This window comes from Vicia villosa, linkage group LG6 (genome assembly GCF_029867415.1).
Source record: "Vicia villosa cultivar HV-30 ecotype Madison, WI linkage group LG6, Vvil1.0, whole genome shotgun sequence".
Taxonomy (NCBI): domain Eukaryota; kingdom Viridiplantae; phylum Streptophyta; class Magnoliopsida; order Fabales; family Fabaceae; genus Vicia; species Vicia villosa.
Window position 1 is genome coordinate 43,238,925 of NC_081185.1, and position 21,464 is coordinate 43,260,388.

At 30.0% G+C, this 21,464-nt stretch overlaps 1 long non-coding RNA gene across 1 annotated transcript; it reads right to left on the reverse strand.

Annotated features, from left to right (window-relative positions):
• Positions 1–12,143: 12,143 nt before the first annotated feature.
• Positions 12,144–13,399, reverse strand: LOC131611474 (uncharacterized). Its single transcript, XR_009286922.1, has 3 exons — positions 13,300–13,399; positions 12,724–13,171; positions 12,144–12,272 (listed from the first exon to the last, which is right to left on the reverse strand). It is a non-coding gene; the product is annotated as an uncharacterized LOC131611474 (long non-coding RNA).
• Positions 13,400–21,464: the final 8,065 nt, after the last annotated feature.

A 21,464-nucleotide genomic window follows, 5' to 3' on the forward strand; every position in this document is an offset into this window, starting at 1 on the left:
AATTCAAATCAAGGTACAATGTTCAAAGACACCCTCTCCTAAACAAGGTTCAAAGAGCTAGGGTTTTGTTGTTCTAAGAAGAAATCAATGGATCAAAAGCTCCAAGGCATCACATATGGTCTATGATACTCCACACTACCTCCATGACAAATTTCAGGTCTCAATTCAAAGAGTTGGTCACTCAATTGCTCAAAAAGTCAACAGTCGACTGGTTTGACCTAAAAGTCAACTGTGGTCAAAATATAGTCAAAACTCCTGATTTTTTGTCAACACCCTCATGTTGAAGTATCATTCACCATTTGATCAAGAATTGATCATGGTTCATCAAGGAAAGATCAGAAATCAACAATTCTAAAAGTTTCTACATTAGGGTTTTCATAGGAGAAAGTCAACTAAACTTTGACCAGCCATAACTCCTACATAGAACATCAGAAATTTTCCATCCAAAGCTCATTTTGAAGTAAATTTTATTTTCTACAATTTTGTCTCTCACATGCCAAGTCTAAAAATGATTCATTTGAGAGATATGGACCCAAACATTATAGGTCCTTTTCAAAAGTCAACCAAAAGCCATTTTTTTCAAAAGAATACACAAGGAGCATGGAAAATTATTTTGATATGAGACCAAAAACACTGGTTAGAGGACTCTTTAAGGTTTCTAAAAAGTCCTATAACTCCTCCATACCTCAAAAATTGAGGGAGATAGGCCTTGTCAAAGTTGGACCATTTTGGAGGGAAAAATGTGAAGAAAAAAGATTCAAGATAAATATTTTTACAAAGAGGCCCAACTTTTTTTGGTCCAAACTTGTTTCCCAAGTATCCAAGAGTTTTTAGTCCAAATGCCACGAATTTGTAAATTTTATTTTGATTTTATATTATTTTTTATTCATTTAAAAAGTGATCTAAATCAAATATTCAAAGAAATATGGAAGAGATTTAATTTGGATTTGATTTTCAATCAAATTCCATCCAATAAACACCATATATTATAGCCAATTTCGTGCAATGTGGTATTGATCATAAAATATTGAAATTGGACCTAATATAGAAACTTCCATGAATCAAATTTTTGAGATTGCCAATTAGTGATTCTTGAAGATTCAAGTCAGAATAACAACCCTAATTCATTCTATTATATAAACACATTATTCCCAGATCACAAGGTCACGAAAATTTCCGCTCTCAAGAACCCTAAACCGAGTTGAAAAGTGAAGAAAATTGCAAACATCAATTCAAGGTTGCAGGCCTAATCAGGAGCTTTCTCCTATCCTAATACGTTCCTTGGCATCCATTGAAGCTAACTGGATCCTTGCTCGACATCAACAACTCCAAAATTACCTTCACTAAGCAAAGGGCTAAGACGACGGAGGGAAGGTTGAAGACGATGACGCGTCGCTCCCCATTGGCCAGCTTCGCGCGCGTTTTTAAATTGAAACGAGCTGATCCTGTGCGTTAAGACGTATACGCTATCGTGCTCCCTCATCATCCTTGCCATCCATCTGATTCTCAAATCAATCCAACAGATCTCAGCCTGCCGGTCCACCATGGAATGCGCACGCGAGCCACATACAATCAGAAGTTAAGTTTTTTTAATTTTTTTTATTTCTAATTGCACAACTCAATTTTTTTGTTTTATTTATATATATTTGTTTCTTTTCTTTTATATATATTTTCTCTTAACAAACTAGTTTTATTAAAATTCCTTTTTTACAAATAACATAATAATAATATTTATTTTATTTATTTTAATTAGCCTTATTTATTTAAATTCTATTATAAAATCATAATTAATTTGTTTTAATTAACAAAAATTATGGGAATGCATGTTTCTGATTAAAATTATTTTTCTACCGGTTTAATTAATTAGGTTGAGAAACCAGTAATTAATTAAATCGATCATTTATTTTTATTTAATTTACGCCCGAATCAGGGTTTGCGAGAATTAGCCATACACTGAAAAAATATTTCTTTGTGCATTTTTTCAGGGTTAGCAACAGGGTTTACTCCGACTATGCGCTACGCCTTTTACAAAGCTAAGTCCTGACTTTATTTTCCTTTAAATGATCATTTGCCTTATAAAATTATTATTAGGATTAAACTCTTGAAAGTCAATGAACTCTTTTGCACTCACTTCTTTTTCTGTCTGCCTTTGCTTTGCCAATTTTCAGGGTTAACCCCGAGGCTACGAACCATATCAGATCAAATCAAAAGCTAAGTCCTATTTCATATTTATTTTAAATATTCATTCTATTTTATTTTGTTTCTTTCATCAAATTAGGGTTAGCCTTAATTGTCATTGAATTAGTCATACACTCACTACTTTCTGTTTATTTCTCCCTTTTCCAATTTTCAGGGTTTGCCAACCGCCAAAGCTCAATAGTCGGTAACCCTAGAACCCTGATTTACTTTCTTTAATTATTACTTGTTTAGACCTGTTGCACTATTGATCCGCTGGTTTCTTTTTCCCCTTCCCCATATTATTGTGTGGTTAGTAATCCTAGGGAGTGCAAGTCGTTAATCAAATTAGAATCACCTAATTACAAGATAATATAATCGAACCTGATCACGTGATTGTTGCACCCATGCACTTTTTATGGTACCCCTCTTGTTGCCTGTTGCCTGTTGCCTTGTGTTTTTTGCAGAATAGCCTTGTCCCTCGAATACGAGGATACCTCAGCAATGTTGCCCTCGGTTCACTCAAAGGTCATAAGTCCCTAATGATACTGCCTTCGATTTGCCAAATATGACCTCGTCCCTCGAAGTTGCCTACGAAGTGCTGAGGTATCCTCTGGTTGCCTAACGAAGATGGCTATTCTGATCCTTCCCTTAGAATACCTGCCTCCTCTATGGCTAGGGACAGTCTTTGGCGAACGATAACTCGATGACCCGTTAACATCCAAACGAAAGGCTTCCTGCCCTCTTATGGCATGGATAGATCCTTTCACCCTGAAAGGCTAAAGAACATTTTTCATCTAACCAGGTAATTTTCCCCTAATTGCTTTGCTCTGGTTTAAAAATCTTTTTATTACACTTCATCTTAAAAACTTCAATAAGGCTACGCTCATTTACGAGCTAAAGTCCTTGTTTCTCTTCTTCTACATTTCTGAACTTTTGGCTTCATAACTAAAGAGCAAAGCAATTAAGAGCCCATGGAAAAACATGGATGCAAAGGAGCCTTACACCTTCCCTTTGCATAAATTACCCCCCGAACTCAGTTTTTTATTTAAAAGGTTTTTCCTGTTCTTTTAGTCTTTCTGATATTTGGATAAAATAAAAGTCGGTGGCGACTCTTGCTTAACCGCAACATTTCGATAAAGTCAGTTCACCGTATTACACACCAACATTCCCCTCTAATTTTAAAACACGCACTAACCTCCCTAAATATGCATAAATAATTTTAGTGACGGACCAAAAACCTTAGATAAATATCATTTATACCTAGTGTTTTTCATTACTAAAAATTAGATGCAATGTGTGTAAATGTTATTTTAATAAAGTTCAAGGAGGTCAATGTTTATTTACAAATTAGAGGTGATGTGTCATCTATTATAAACCATCTCAAGTTCTCCCTTATTGGCTCCAGAGACTCTCAAAAATCATTTATTCCATTTGGACGATTATCATCTGAACTATTTGAGTTAGCTCATGTAATTGAGACTGTTAGAAACAATCCGTTATATGGAGATAGTGTTTTGTTTGATGAGTGTTGTGAAATTTTTAAAGCATAGCTTCATCCGTTTATTTCATGTACTCCTCTTATTTTAATGGATGAAAAGCACCTTTCTTTAGGAGTAGTTAAAGAAATAATTTTGATTCTCAATGATCAAATTCTTTGAAAAATGCTGCTTACATTTTATCCAAATATAAACTGTTGTTTCTTGGTAGAATTGTGTTGCTTTTCTTTTTTCAGGATTTTTCAAAAATCTGAAGAAAGTCTGTTCATCTTACTCCTTACACTAGACTCTGAAAGAGTTAGTTCGAAGTCAAATTCTAACTGGAGATTCTGGAACTTGTCTGAGTGACATTAAAGTTCAAGCTTTAAGTTGAGAAGTTGTGTCTTCAAAGAATCAAGACTCTCAAGATCTTTGATTTGATCCGTTGGAACCAGGGGGAGCTGTTGCTTAGATGGTCTTTAGTCAGAAATTTTGATCTTCCACCAAGTCTGTGATTCAGGGGGAGTTTTCATGTAAAGGTTAAATAGTCCTTACCTTTCTCTTGTTTAACTTTCTTATGATATTATGCAAAATTGTGTCATCAAAATACATGGTTTTGTCATCATAAAAAAGCGGGAGATTGTTAGAACAAGATTTGGTTCTACAATCATGTCTCTGAGTTTTGATGATAACAAAGAGTATGTTTGAGTGAACAATTTTTGTTACTCTAATATTTGTTGTATTTTTAAGATAAACAAACAGGTTCTGCTTCTGATGAATGGCGTGACCAAGAAATTAGAAGAGAAGATGTTCTGCTTCTAAGTTACAAAGGTTATGTTGAACGAGTAGCAAGGAAAAGCTTCAGAAGGATCTGAAGTTACTCTGATACGTTCGTCTGAAGAAACCAGACAGAAGATCGAAATACAAAAGTTTGACTTGTGTCAAGATGCTGAAGACTCAAGTTTCAGAAGACAAAAGGTTCTGAAGACCAAGTGCTTAAAGACTCTGAAGACGTGGCTCTGAAGAATCGAAAGACTTGAAGTTCTTCTGAACTTAGGATACAACACAAAGGGTTCTGAAGACCAAGTGCTTAAGACTCTGAAGAATGTGATTCTGAAGATTCCAAGACTTGAAGTTCTTATGAACTTAGGTTATGATACAAGGTTACAAGACCAAGTTCTGAAGACTCTGAAGAATGTGATTCTGAAGATTCCAAGACTTGAAGTTCTTTCAACCTTTGGTTACGATACAAGGTTCTTCAAAACCAAGTGATGAAGTCTTTGAATAGGAAGATCTGAAGACTCTGAAGACTTGAAGTTTTGATCAACCAGAAGTTAGATTCTCCACTTCTTAACTCATGCTCGCAGAAGCCTCTGAAGTGCAGAAGGAAAGAAGATAACGATAACGTGGTATAACAGTACCATGTACTGTTGTACCCCTAAATTTGCCCTCATATATTTGCAAATGTCATTTTATTTTGAATAATTGACATAGCACAATTAGGAAGAATTTGGGCGTAAAAGGTACAAGAGCGAGAGGTCTCGAGTTCGAATCTCACTTCTAACCTTTTTTTTTATTTGTTTATAACTTAGCTTTAATTTTATTTTCTTTTTATATTAAAAAAACACAAAAAATAAGTTTTTTAATTATTTAATCTTTAATTTTTGTTTTTATTTATTTAGCAATTTAAAAAAAATATTTTCTTTTATTTAAGTCATAAATTTATGCATTTTATAGCTCAAAAATAAAAATAAAAAGGTTTTAATTTGTTATTTCATGTGTTTTTTTGTGTCTTAGTGATTAAGCAATAATAAATCGGAAAAAGGTTAATATAATTTAATTAATATAGTAAGATTCTAAATCAAATTAATTTTGATTTAAGATTTTAATTATGTTGATTAAAGAAATTTATTTTATTTTATTTTTCTTCTAACTTAATTCATTAGTATAAATAGGTGCACTTTCTACACTGTGAAGACGACGAATTTTAACCTACACGGTACAGAATACACTAACAATTTCATTAAAAAAAAACTCTGAATCTCACACATCTGGTCTTACCGTAAACCAATTCCACTCACATTCACAACAACACTTCAATCCAACATCCACCATAAATCCACCTGCATAAATGGCATATATATGACAGAAAACCAAATCTATCACTATTATTTGTTTGGTTGGGTATGTTTGTTTTACAGGCAATGAATTGAAGAAGATGAATCTGAAACAAAGTTATCTTCTACAAATTGCAGCATTCAAGAGCACCCTCAAACGGAAGGCCAGCTGCCGTATCGGAATCTCACGCGCCGCTACCGGTGAATCCAACGTTCCGTCCTCCAGTGGCTTGCCGCAGAAGATCATTACCTTTTCGTCGGATCTCCGTGGGTAATCTCTCACCTTCTGGATCGCTTAACTAATTAATTTAATTCTTGTTTGGTTTTGCGGGTGCTAGCGTAAACAGGGAAATTGAAGCAAAGCAAAAGAAGAATGGCGAGGTCCCTGTCAAAATTAGATTTGCCGCGGAGACCGAACATTCACCGTGCACTTCAATAGCCGTGAATCACAAATCCACAGTCCTCCGCCGTAAACACGCCGTCATAAGCCGCATCACCGCAGTCCTCCGTCGTAATCGCGCCGTCCCAGCCAAGATCATCACTGTTGCAAGCGCTCTTCCATGCTGTGAATGAGCGGTAATTTCTCACCTTTATTCCTTTAATTGGTCTTTGATGTGTTTAAAATTTGTTGTTGTTCTTCATTCTTGCTATTACGCTTTTCTTAGAAACTGAGTTTGTTGTTCAATTTGTTTGATCTGGAGAAGAGAATTAGAGAAATGGTTGTTGAATGAGTTCACTTGTGTTTGTAGAAAAAAACCTGATACTGATAAGAGCTTTCTGTTAACATTATATGTCTTGTTGATTTACTTTTATCTACACTAGTAAATAATAAATAAATATATAAAGATAGTTAATAAATATATACAAAAGATACACAAATTAAAAAGAAAAAAAATTTGAAATTATAATTGTTATATAAATATTAATTTAATTTAGTTAGAAATATATACTTAGTAGAAAAAATAAATGAAATAATTGTAGTCATCTACCCATGCATTTATACGGATCGCGCAATATCATTATAAATAATAAATAAATATAGTATAGTGATGGTTAAGAAAGTAGATAAAAGATATATAAATTAAGTAGTCTCGACTCGTAAAAAAATGTATAGTTTAGTTTAAAAATAAATAAAATAATTAATTAGTCATCTACACGTGTGTTCGTACAGGTCGCACAATATTGTCAGAAATATTAAATAAATATAGTGCTTTGATGGTTAAAAAAATATAATATTTGAAATTCTAAATGTCATAGAAACATAACATTAATTTTAAAGTGTTTAAAAAAATTTCACTTTGATTTCATATTCTTGTATTTTATTTTATAAGTTAGTTGTTTAAAAAATTTTGATTTTTAATTATAAATAAATTGAGTTAAATGTTTTAAAAAATTCAAAAAAATTAATATATGGATTAAAAACCTATATTTTGTCGGCCCGTTACAACATATGATATATAATATCTGTTCAATTTAAGTCAATATTTTGTCGGCCAGTTAGAAAAATAGGTTCGGCCCGTCGGACGTGCCTATAATATTTAAATTTTTTTGAATTATAAATTTATGGATTCTATTGATATTATATGATTTTATGATCATATATTAATTAAATATTTAATGATATGTTTTAAAAATAATCATAATGATTGTGCCAATGAATTTAATTTATAAATAATAAATAAATATATAACGATGGTTAATAAATATATATAAAAGATACGCAAATTAAAAAGAAAAAATATTTGAAATTATAATTTTCATATAAATATTAATTTAATCTACTTAGAAATATATACTGTAGAAAAAATAAATGAAATAATTAAGCAGTCATTTACCTATGTGTTCGCATGGATCATTTTTTTTTGAAGAAGCTAAAAAATATATTACCAACAACCGAAAATTCCTTCAAGCACAAGACGTTCGCATGAATCATTCACCATCGTTATAAATCTACCATCAGTAATCATCTACCAGTGTATTCACATGGATTGTACAATGTTATAAATAATAAATAAATATAATGTATGTGATTATATTTATTTGATTTGGTAACAGGTATTAAATGATCTAATTTTTTAAATATAAAAACAAATTGTCATCGTTAAGAATAAATATATTATCTTTCCCAAAATAAATATATTATACTTATAATTATTAAAAGTCAAGATATTTTAAATCATAGGCTAGTTTATATATTAATAAGTGTAAATATGATTTGCATATTGTTAAGACCAAATCAAAATATAAAATTAAATATTAAAAAGTAATTTGAATAAAATAATTTGAATAAAGTAATTGGAATAAATTAATTTGAATAAAATAACTTATACTATATATTTTATCGTTATTTTATTCGTCAGAAAAAGCATTTGGGACTGTAATTAATGATGGTTAAAAAAATTTAAAATATTCAAAACATTCAAATTTTTGTTTTTGCAAAAAGAATAATAAATGTTTGTTTTTGCACTTCTTAACATTTAAGACCACTATAAATACAACAAATACACCATTTATATATATATATATATATATATATATATATATATATATATATATATATATATATATATATATATATATATATATATATATATATATATAAACTCATCGTAAAAATGTTCAAATATTACAGTACTAAATCAATTAATTTCTTATTTTTTTTCAAATATTTCTTAATGATTTACTATTCTTGTATCGGATGGTCGAAAATGTATATTTTAGTAGAACAAATAAATGATATAATTAAGTAATTATTTATCCGTCGTTCAAACGGGTCACATAATGTCGTTATAAATAGTAAATAAATATAGTGTAGTGATGGTTAAGAAATGTATATACAATATTTAAAAATTAAGTAGTTTCGGTCCGTAGAAAATGTATATTTTTGTAGAAAAAATAAATGAAATAATAAAGTATTCACCTATTCGTACGTTCACACGGTTAGCGTAATATCGTTATAAATAGTAAATAAATATGGTATAGTGATGATTAAGAAATACATATAAAAGATATATAAATTAAGTAATCTCGACTCGTCGAAAAATTTATATTTTAATATAAAAAATAAAGAAAATAAAGATATATGCCACTTTCAAATCAAAGTCAACATTAAAAAATTGAACACCTTTTTAAACAAATATGCATTAAAACTAATATGAATTAAAGTTTATAGGAATCAATTCAAATAAATTGTAATAAAAGAAAATACATCAAAATAGTCTGGAAAACAAAATCAAATTCATGAATGCCATCAATATTTTACCTTTCAAAGCTATCAATAAATTTGTACAAACTTGTATATGACACACCGTAAAATCTTAAACAATTATATAAAAGTAATGAATATTGGGTAAATCAATAGTCTAAAATATTAATAAAATCTGATAATTAATATACACTATTAATTATATTGCAATTCAGATGAATATTATAATAAAAAAAAGTTTTAAAATAAAGAGAATAAAATTTATGCAATTGAAATGAATATTATAATTAAAAAAATTATATTAAATAAATCACTTATCTTAATCTTTATTAAAAATAAGATAATTATTTTATAATAAAAAGTACATATTTTTTCTTTTTTTTTAAATAGTTGAAAAATAGTAGTAATAATGAATAGTCTAATCTAATTTTTAGATTAAAAATTATATAATAACACATAAAATTAACTCTCTTAAAGCATAGTTTTTTAGATAAATAAAACTTTGTAAAATTATTTTTATCGTTATTGAAATAATTTTCTTGTTTTTTGTTGAATAGTATTTTATTTTTGAAGAATATAAAAAATAAATTTACCTAATAATTTTATAATTAATTATATATAATGTAGATTGTTTTGTCAATAAATCAATAATTTTATTAAAATGTTTAGTTGTAAATAAAAATTCAAAGCGCATGGTGACTTTTCCTTTTCCTCCATCTGACCTTTTCTTGACTTTTTCTTTTCCTCCATCTTACCTTTTCTTGACTTTTCCTTTTCTCCGCGTGACTTTTCCTTATGTATCTCATTTTCCCTTATGTATCTCATTTTCTCCTAATCTCCTTGTACGTTTGATATTATGATCCATTGTACAATAATTATAAAAAGCATGATTGAATACACTTTAATGTGTGAAGAAATTTCAAAAGTCATAAAATATTGTTGGAATCAAAGAATACTTTGGTTAATGTGTGAAAGAAATATGAAAAGGCATAGAAATGGTTGGAACCACAAAAATTTAATCGTGGGAATTGATTAAAAGTTAAGTCTCTATGTTTTCCACAGTGCGGGCCATGTGGAAAAATGTAAAGATCAATATGGCTTAACAGTATTTGCCCAATAAATTCGTGTACCTGCAATGGTAACATTACAAAAATCTAAATTTATTTGCACTATTAATTAGTCTGCCATTTTAATAATGATTATAGCAGATTTTTTAAATTAATTTAATCTTTAACGTAAAATGACATTTAAGGGTACTAAATGAGGCTATTAAACTATATTAATTAAGTTAATTACGTAAATTGGAAGTATACTATTTTATTATTAAATTTGAAGATTTGATATAATAATAAAATATTAATTATTAGTTTTTCATAAATATTAAGTACATAATAAAATATAGAATATAATTATGCAATTCAAATGAATCATTATTGTTGTGTAAATAAAAATGATATAGTTAATGAAAAATGGGATAAGTCATTATGCAATTCAAATGAATCATTATTGCATTATAAACCAAATATATATTAGGCGGGTATAGGAAATTTATGGATTCTATTGATAAACCTATAATTTTTAAATTCTTCTGTATAGTAAATTTATGGATTCTATTGATATTATATAATCTTATCATTTAATAGAAAATAAAATAACAATTGTTGAAAATCTTAAAAGAAAAAGTTTTTTAAAAATGGAATGTGATAAGTAAATTGTAAAAATATCATATGAATATAAAATTCGGACTTGGATCTTCTCCTTCAATATTCTCTCCTTCCCTCTCCATCCTCTCTATCTCTCTCTTAATTTTACTCTCACTCATCCTTAAAAAGCATAAAATAATCAAGAGAGAGAATAAGATTAAGGGAGAGATAGAGAGGGAGGTGAGGGAAGGAGGGAATATTGAAGGAGAGGATCCAAAGTGATAAAATTCATATACTATGAATCTTATAACTTAAAATATTAGGTTATTTCTCAAGTAAAAGTAATTTGTTTCAAATTCGGTATTGTATAACCCGCAAGATGAAATATTATATTATCATATTTATATACTAACTCTCCATCACAATTATCCATCAACCATCTAAGATATCGATACTAAAAAAAACTGATTGGTACGTCAACATTACGACTTTATTAAATTAGAATATAAAAACCTTAATTAGTCAAATATTTTAAAAACTGATAGTATTGTGTTAATACTGACATGTGAGATTAAACATTTTAAAAAAAATAACTTGTGACTTGAAATAATTTTAATATTTAAAGTAAATACATAAAAAGATTGTTTGATAAATAATTTATTATTATAGTAATTTTAAAGTATTTAAATTTATATTATTTTGATTATTTTAAAATAATTTGATTTGAAAATTAAGATAGACCTGAATCTGAATATAAAAAAATCTAAAATTTAAATGAAGTTGAAAAGAGATAGATCTGAATCTGAATCTAAAAAAATTGAAAATTTAAATGAAATTGATAAAGAGACAGATCTGAATCTGAATATATAAATAAAAAAATGAAGGTAAAAGTTATGAAGAGTTTTCAAATGAAGGTAAAGGTAAAAAGATGATGATTACGAAAAGATAATTGTTATTAACTCATATATGTATATGAATTAATTTTTTTAAAGATAATATAATATTTTTAAACAAAACTATAGCATGGTCCGTCTACAAATTTATTCGTAAGAATTAAACTATTAAATAATAATACCAAAACTTTCATATAAGAAATATTTTTATAATATAAATTATTTATTATTTATATATATTTTAGGAATAATTTATATATATTTTAGAAATAAAAATCGGATAATGAAATATTTATCTACAAACGTTCAATGTGGCTGAGCATTGTAAAATTTGAAAGCTTCTTTTTGGGAACTTCATAGGGTATGCACGCCTAATGAATAGTATCTATTTTATTTATTTTGGAAAAAACATTTGGGACTATCATTACTGATTGTTAAAGAAAATATTAAAATATTCTAAAAAATCAAATCATTTTGAATTAAGAAAATTAATGCGGCCATAATTACATAATTTCACAATATTAAAATTAATGTTGCCATAGTTACAAAACTTCACAATATTAATTATTATTAATATATATTAATTACATGAAATTACATTTATATTATAAAAATAAACACAAAAACTCTGAATTCTTTAAATATTTGATATTGCCTTTTTTTTTGGAATATTTCGGTAATGTACATGGGTCTCCATCACTCCAATTGCTCAAACTCCCACTATTATCAGTCGAATTGCTTAATGTTATTGGCTGTATCGACTGCAGGTTAGTGAAAAGAAACTATGTTAATGTCATATCAAAGAAATAAGAATGAAAAAAATACCTTTAGTACAATCAATTTTTTGACTAACAGCCAATAGAAAATAGAAGCAAAGAACCAAAATAATAAATTGTTTAGAATAATTTCATATCCAGAACTCTTTGAAAAGAACTTCTTCCCTCAACCTATAATAAACAGCTTTGGAAACTGTTTCAACATCATTGTACTTGAAAAAAAAATTAGAACCAATAATAAAAAAACTGGTGAGATCAAAATAAAGATGAAAAACAATTACAAAAATGTCTCTGTGAAACCCTTTATCTTGTTGCGTAATACACGTTTAAAAGCAAAGTAGATCTAAGAAGAAGACATAAAATGTGTTGCAAAATAACTAAGTTCAAATAAAAAATATTAGTTTGAATAAGAATATAAAAGAATGAGAAAACTCACCAAAAACTCTTCCTTTAGATTTGATTATTTGATTACGATGAAACATGATTTTTTCTCTAAAAACTCTTCATGCAAATCTGATTCGAGAAAAAAAAACCCAATATTTGTGGATCTGAAACCAACCAATATTGGCAGATCTGATTCTGATGGAAGCGCAGATCAGGAGGGGTTTGTTAGTCTCCATATCCATGACTTTGATTTCTTCCACCTCTACGCCCTTGAATGCTTGAGTTGATTTCAATTTTTTCCCATAAACTGTTCCTACAGATTTGATTATGATGAAACATCAATTTTTTCTAGAAGCTCTTCATGCATATCTGATTGTAAAAAAATAAAAACATATATTTGCAGATCTAAAATGAATATTTGCGCATCACGTCCTTGAAAACTTCGATCCATAAGTGTCCCATAGACTGCAACTCATAACATTATTCCGAGTCATAGGATTCTGGAAAAAAAAACAAATAGATCAATTCTGTAAAACGATGGCAATAAACATATATGAAGAAGGAAAAAATAAAAAGCATGGAAGAAGAAGAAACTATTCGATGAATATATGAAGGAGCCAAAGAGTACCAATTTTTTTTCTTCAAAAGGGAATAACTTTATAGATGGAGGAAAGGAATTGGAAGGGACTCAGAGTAAAAAGCAGTGTATTTTCAATGCTTGGGAAAACTAAAGCGTGTAATGATGGAATAAAGCGTGTTCCAATAAAAGGATTTCAATTAATTAGGGTTGTAGCAATAAAAAACGTAAAACATTAATGAAAATGCAATTAACCCGTAATGACAGTTTTATCCTTAAAATGAAAGTAATCTATGGATTAATATGGGATAAGGATGTAATTAACAGAGGCATTACTTTTCTTAGTATAGTATTGATAATAAATTTCCACATGTCAAGGTGTTTTTTGTTTATTGTAATATTGAAAAGTCATTTTTTTTAAGGTTGGAGTGACGTACCTCCTTTCTCCATTTTTATTATTTTATTTTATTTAGTTTTTTTTTTAAATTGATTCTTTTTATAATTTTGATTATATAAGCTAATTAATTTATTTGTTTATATTATTAGATTTTGTTAACTTTTTTTATTAATTAATTTTTATTTTTAACTAAATATAAAAATACAAAAAAATATTTAATTTCACTTAGAATTCAATTGTTAGATTTCTCCTTAATAATATTTATTCATATTTTTTTCATTGTTGATACATCATTTTATGCATTGCTATTTTGCTAACACTTTTTTGTTTTGCGAGGTACTACATTTGAGGCTCTCGGATTATCTTCATGAATGTTTACAAGTAACTTAATTTTGCACACTTAATCGTTTTATTTTCATTCGGTTGTTGTAATAGTTGTAGGTTTTAATTTTCGCGCTCGTTTCTTCACTATTATGTAACTGCCCCCAAAGCCTTATAATAGTTGTAGGTTTAATTTCCAATTTCCGTGCTTGTTTCTTCACTATTATGTAACTGCCCCAAAGCCAGCTAATAGCTTAGGTTTACCTTTCCGCATATATAAACTGCTATGGACTGTGAACTTTAAACTGTTTAGATGCATGGTGTTATACCCCAAAATTTGCCCACATATTTTTCAAGAAAACTCCAATCTGAAAATTAAGGGTCTCATATAATCATGGATTTTTATTTCAACAAATATCCTGACATATGAAATACTTAGTTTTTAGAATTTTTCTTATACAGTAATTTGGCTTGCAGTTGAATTTATTCTTACGCAAACACCAAATACTGTGTATTACTTCACACATGATATTTATTTATTTACAGATAAATGGTACTGACACAATTGGTACAGAGTTAAATCTTTTTGCAGGCGCAGAATCAGGAAACTCAGACTGTACTGGTAACAAGTAGATTATTATTATCTTTTGTTTCCCACTAATTTTTGTACTATATTCCATTATTTGCAAAAATCTTTTCAAATCTCTTTTTTCAAAAATCAAATCTCTCCTTTTTCCCAACACTATCTCCACTTTCTTTCAAATCTTACTTCCACTCAAATTTTCCTTTTGTACGGAATCACACTATTCCCCAACGTCTCTATCCTTCTTTCCATTCTATAAATACCTCTCATTCTTCCATAAAATCTCACATCAAATTCTAATTCATTTCTCAAATTTCTACTTCATAATCCATCTTCTCTTCTTCCCTGACAAGAATGGCAAAGTGGATAGAGACACTGTTTCTTACAGTCATCACCATTGCTACGGTGATCATGACTTTCTTCTGCCTGCATAGTCCTGAAGAGTGTGGACCTGCAATGGTTGCACTCCCAATCATCTACATGTTATTGTTCATAGCATGGGTCATTAATCGTCATTCTTAAAATTTGCCGTATTTCTTATTTCTTAAATGTACCGTTTATTCGTCGTACTGTTCAATATAGTATGTGATATTTGTACTGTCAGTATTAAATGTTGTACTATTTGTCATAATATTGCTTAATTACTAAGATAATATTTTGTGTGTTTTCTGCCAGTCAAATATTCCTATTTCTGTGCATTAAATGATTTTCAGGGTTATTATCGGTAATTTTGCCCGCATACCGTAAATATTAGTTATTTATTATGTCTGTGTTTTTCTAACAAGTCAAGTAAATAACTTTCATTTTTCACATAAAACAAAAACAACAAAAAAGAAAATTAACTTTGACTGTTGATTTTTCACTCTAACTGCTACGTCAATACCTGGACAGTCAGTTGACAGCCAAACTGCTGGCAGTACAATTCTCAGTGTTTTGTACCATCAATCAAATCAATCTTTCACAATTCAAAATTCCAAGATTTTTGTTCTAGAAGTCTTCTGAATATCACGCGATTAGCAGAGACTCAACACTGCGCAAAAATCAGGTACGCTTAACTGTCTCCTACATAAACAGTCCCTGACTAGGGTTTTTCTTGTTTTTACAGGAGCAACAAGTTTTTGAGAGCTCAAATGGATTTCATACACATCCATATATCTCAAAGTACCATCATACAAATTTTCAAACTTCAATTCACTCAGACGCACCGTCAGCAGCTCAAACAGTCAACAGACGACCCGTTTGACCAAAAAAGTCAACAGACAGTCAAAAATGAAATTTTTTGTCAAAGTCCATATTTTGTCAAAGGATTCATCATTTGATCATTGGATGATCATAATTCATCAAGGAAAGATCAAAAATCAACAAAACCCTAAGATTCAAAATTAGGGTTTTTGCCTGAAAAGTCAACTCAACTTTGACTGATCATAACTCTCTCATCCTTCATCCAAAAAATTCAAACCAAAGCTTGTTTTGAAGGAAATTCAATTATCTTTCAAATGCCATTGATCCCATGGTCATTGGATTCACCATTTGAAAAATATGATCAAAGACATTACAGGTCATTTTCAAAGTCAACAAAAAGACACTTTTTTCAAAAGGACACACAAGGAGCTTCAAAAGTCATTTTGACATGAGACCAAAGGCATTGGTTAGAGGACTCTTTGAGGTTTCCAAAAAGTGCAAGATCTCCTTCATATGACAAAAATTGAAGGATTTACACCTTGTTGAAGTTGGCTAAATTTTGGGAAAATACATGAAATCAACATTGCTCAAAAATGTATTTTTTCCAAATGGGGCCAAGTTTTCAGCATTCAAACATCATTTCCATGATGATATGGGCCTCCCACGACCAAGACAAAGCCCACATCATTTTTCTCCATTTTTTGATTTAATTTTATCATTTAAGATTAAATTAAAAAGGAAAAAAGGAAGGATAAATCATAGCTTATTTTCTAAGCTAAAAGCTCACACATGTGGCTTAATTATGCAGCAAGAAAGCTGCAAGGAAAGGCTAAGGAAAGAGCAAGCCAAGGTTGCTTGAGTTCCAAGCTTGAAAGTCAAAATTCAACAAAAGCAATCATTGCTTTTAGCTTCAAATTTAAGCACTCCAAGGCCTATAAATGAAGCTGCATATTTCATAAGCAAAAGAGCCAAAAAAGAGGACCCACGAAATATAGCAAGAGTATAGCAAGAAAACTCATCAAATCTCTCAAAAATTCCATATACTTTGTAATTTTCAAATTCAATATTCCAATCAATATCAATACCAAACAATCATTCTAATCATCTTCTAAGGTCATATAAAGTAAGAATAAACTCTTTGTGTGGTCCCATGAGAGTCGTATCACGTGCATAAGTGTTCTTCATATTCATACATAATCAATTTTCGTTTTCCTATATTTAATTAACCTCAATATAAACTAATCATTCTAATGAGTTCATGAGGCCTCATAGGATAGATCTGGGCTTTAACATGAGAGTTTCCACGTGAAGATAGCTCTATGCCATGAACAAGTGTTCTTGCATGCTTAAGCTTCAACCTCTTCGAATCCATAGATACAGCGCCCAAATAGCAAAACTAATACCACCATCGTGTTCAGGAGGTGATTTTAAGTAGATCTGGGTCCTTTATTTTTATTCATAACGCTTATTTTTGCAGGTGTGGGAAGCTACCAAAAGTTGTGTTTCTGACGTACAAATAGGGGAGGTTTAAAACCCCCGCTATTTGTTTAAAAAATAAGGCAGACGGAGGTTGAAGACGACCACGCGTCCAAGCGTGGTTCGTCCGTCAAAAGTTGACCTTTCTATCTGCACGCGTGGCAGATTTCCTTCTCCTCATTCGCTGGTCAGCCAGCGTGGGTCCCAGTGTGGACTTTGAATATCTGACTAATCATGTGCACTGATTCCCACATGGCTATCATGCTCCCTCATGATCTGAACCCTTAGATCAATCTCCAAGCCAATCCAACGCGTCAGACAAGCAGCCCTATGCTATGGACTTCATTGATCTTCACACAGGATCAGTATCCTTTTTATATTTCTATTTTATTTTAATTTCTTTGTTAAATTAATTAAAAATAGTTTTAAAAATCCAAAAAATACACAAAAAATATTTTTAGACTTCTAAAATAATATATTATTTTCTGAAATAAAAATATTTTATTTTTCTTCATAATTTCAATATTTTGCATAATTAATTAGTATATATTTATATATTGGCTTTTTAATTATTCTAACCAATCCAAAAATCATAAAAAAAATTGTTCTTTGTGTTAAATATTGTTTATATATTATAAACTAATTTTGTACATATTTTGAATAATTTTCTTATTAAGTTTTAATTATTTGTATAATTATTTGTATAATTATGTATTAATTAGCTTAATCAATTTCCAATCAATTTCAAAAAATTCCAAAAAAATTAGTTTTGTTTTAAAATTAATTAACAAATATTTTGTACATATTTTAAACTTAATTTCTAGGTTTAAATCTATTTTCATCTTTTTTCTTCATTTTAATTTAATTAATCATGCATTAATTATAATTAAAACCAATCATAAAAATTCCAAAAACATGCCTTTTATTTTTCTTGCAATTTAAAATTCCTAGATAAATGTATAGGATGTCAAATTCATGTAAATAGGCTAGTTTACGTTTCCTGCACAATCGATGTAATAGCGTAGATTTACTTTCCGCACTTTACATTTCCGCATTTTAATTTCCAGCACATATAAACTGTGTGTATGTCAAAGATAAAATTGAACCGTTAGATCACTAACTTCAAAGATAAATATCTGAATCCAATCACAATCACACTTGCACCTCTTAAGGTAATCCCTTCTCATTCCTTTCAAAATCAAAGTCAAAATTCCACTGTTTTGAGTACAAAATCGAACCTTGCTTTTATATCCGGTGAAAGGATAGATTTTTAAAGGAAATAGGATAAAGACCTTACAACTCAGGGTAGACCTCCTAGTTTGCTTGCTCAAATCAAAACAAACAAAATTCTCATACACTGTTGATTTTTCAAAACTTTCAAAAAAAGACAATACTTTGTATACATCCAAACACGGGTTATTACAAAGTTAACGTTCTTTCCAAAACATCTTTCGAAAGATAAACAAGCATTTTGTATACATCCACACACGGATCATTACAAAATTCAATTTACAAAAGTATTTGAAACCACATATGAGCAATTTCAGAGCAATTGAAAAGTGATCGAAAGACAAGTGAGCTAAGCAAACTTAAGAGCCCATGGATAACCATGGATACAAAGGGTGCTAACACCTTCCCTTTGTATAACCTACCCCCTTACCCAGAATTTCTTAAAGGTCTTTTTTCTGTTTCTTTTATAAACCTTTCCTTAATTGGATAAAATAAAAGGTCGGTGGCGACTCTGTGAATTTTCAAAAAAATGCGAAAGCATTAAGCGACAAAAAAGAGTCAGTTCACGTATCTCTACAGATCAGAGGTATGGCCCGGTATTAAAAAAAATCGGAGGTCCACACATGGTTAATAGGATTGTATGGCAAGACTAAAATCAACCTAGAATAACCCTAATTTTCAGGATTAAATTAATCAATCACCTTTTTTCACACACTCACCTTTAAGGTAATCTCTCTTATGTTGCCTTTCAAACAATAGTCAAGTCCCTCGAAGCGTAGGGATACCTTAGCCTATTGCCTACGATTCTAAATCATCATAGTCCCTCGGAATAAAGATCATAGTCCCTTTGAGTTGCCTACGATAAAATGATCTCGTCCCTCGATGTTGCCTTCGATTAAATGATGATAGTCCCTTCGATTTCTAAGGTATCCTTACTTGTTGCCTTAATGACTATTCTCTTCAATTCATAGGACTTCCTACTCCCTTATGGTATGGATAGCCCTATGGCAAAACGATGAACCTCGATGTCCCTTTACATCCAATGAAAGGACTTCCCACTAACTAATGGTGTGGATAGTTTCTTTCTCTTAAAGACTTTAAGAACGAGAAAGACTTTAAACTTAGGGTAGGTAGTTCTTAATTGCTTGCTCAGTTCAAAAACAAATCAAATTACTTTTCACACCTCTTTTCAAAATAATTTTCAAAAGGCTACACTTATTTACAAGTTAAAGTCCTTATTCAAAAAATCTTTTCTAACACACAGAACACTTTTCAAACAATTCAAACAAATCAAAGCGAGCTAAGCAATTAAGAGCCCATGGATAACCATGGATACAAAGGGTGCTTACACCTTCCCTTTGTATAACCTACTCCCCGAACTCAAAATCTTTCAAAGGTCTTTCCTATTCTTTTAGCCTTTCCAATTGGATAAAATAAAAGTCGATGGCAACTCTTGCTATTCGCACATTTTAAAAAAGTCAGTTCTCCCACCGTATTACTAGTACAAACAAAAAGTTTCATTTCACTACCATGAAGGACGGACGCTGCGTAAGATCTTGTCCCCCATGTTTTTTCAAGCCGCCACAAGTTTCATATTCTAAATGTACTTTAATGGTTAAATCATGCATGACACAATATAAGAGCTTGAAGATTTGAAGAAACAACTGCTAATTCACGAGAAAACTCTCTGCGCATAAATTCTTTATTCTTTGTAAAAAGCTATAAATTCATTCAAGTCATTTTGTACTAAAAATCTGTTTACATAATCAGCTTGTGTAAAAGCACATTTACTTATAAAGAAATTTGTTATCAAACTGTTGTTTGATTGTTCCTTGAGAGACCAGTTGGGTTAACTTCTCAAGAAGTCTAGGACAGTTAGTCTTAGAGGTTGTTAGTTACACACAGTTGGTGTGTGCAGGAGTTAGTCACTGGCAGTTTCTCGTGCAAGTGTAATCAGTTTGGTTTTACTGGATTAAGTCCACGGTGGAGAGAGGAAAATCACCTCGGAAGGGTGGACTAGAGTAGCTTGATGTTTCAAGTGAACTAGGATAAAAATACTATGTTATTTATTGCTTTCATATCTTTCAATCTTCATCAAAGTAAAGCATATTCAAGGGGATTGTTTTTAAGAGAAAAAGTTTTTCAAAGTATAAAACTCAATTCAAACCCCCATTTCTTGTGTTTTCACGCCTTCGCTTTATTATTGTCGGTTGGAAGAACTGCCCATTCAAAGTTCAAAATTCACGTCCCAACACTTGACAACTCTACTTGCTATAAACAAAAACACCAAACATTCACAGAAAACCGTAACCAAAAAGGAACTTAATCTCTCACCGTAGTTCTCTTTGTTATGCTCTCTCAATCGGTATCCATGGCTTCAAACGAAAATTAACACTACAAGTTCTCATCAAGATGTCATGAGAAAACGGGCCTTGCGAATACAATCTTTGGTGGGAAAGTTGTTGTCTCTGGAGGAGATTTTAGACAGATTCTCCTGGTTGTTCCAATAGCAGGGCGTTATGATATTGTACATGCATCTATATGCTCATCTTATGTGTGGGACAATTGTAAGGTTCTAACACTAACAAAAAATATGAGACTTCAATAAGGAAGAGATAATACAAGTTCCAATGAACTGGCAGAATTCTCAAAATGGATTTTAAATGTTGGGGATGGTAGGATATCTGAACCAAATGATGGATTGGTTGATATAGAAATTACTCAAGAACTACTAATATCCAATTTTGATGATCATATAAAAGCTATTGTTTAAAGTACATATCGCAAATTATTGGAACATTTCCAGGATGTTGCATATTTACAAGGAAAAGCAATTATTGCCTCAACCATTGAAGTTGTGGACAAAATCAATCATTATGTATTGAACATGATACTAGGTAAAAAATTGTTGTCTTTATTCTATATAAACATAGACTTGCAATGTATTCTGTTGAATTAACAATGTATTAATATTTTCATATTTTTACATCTTTTTGTGAAAGCAAGCTTTGTAACACCCTTCCAATA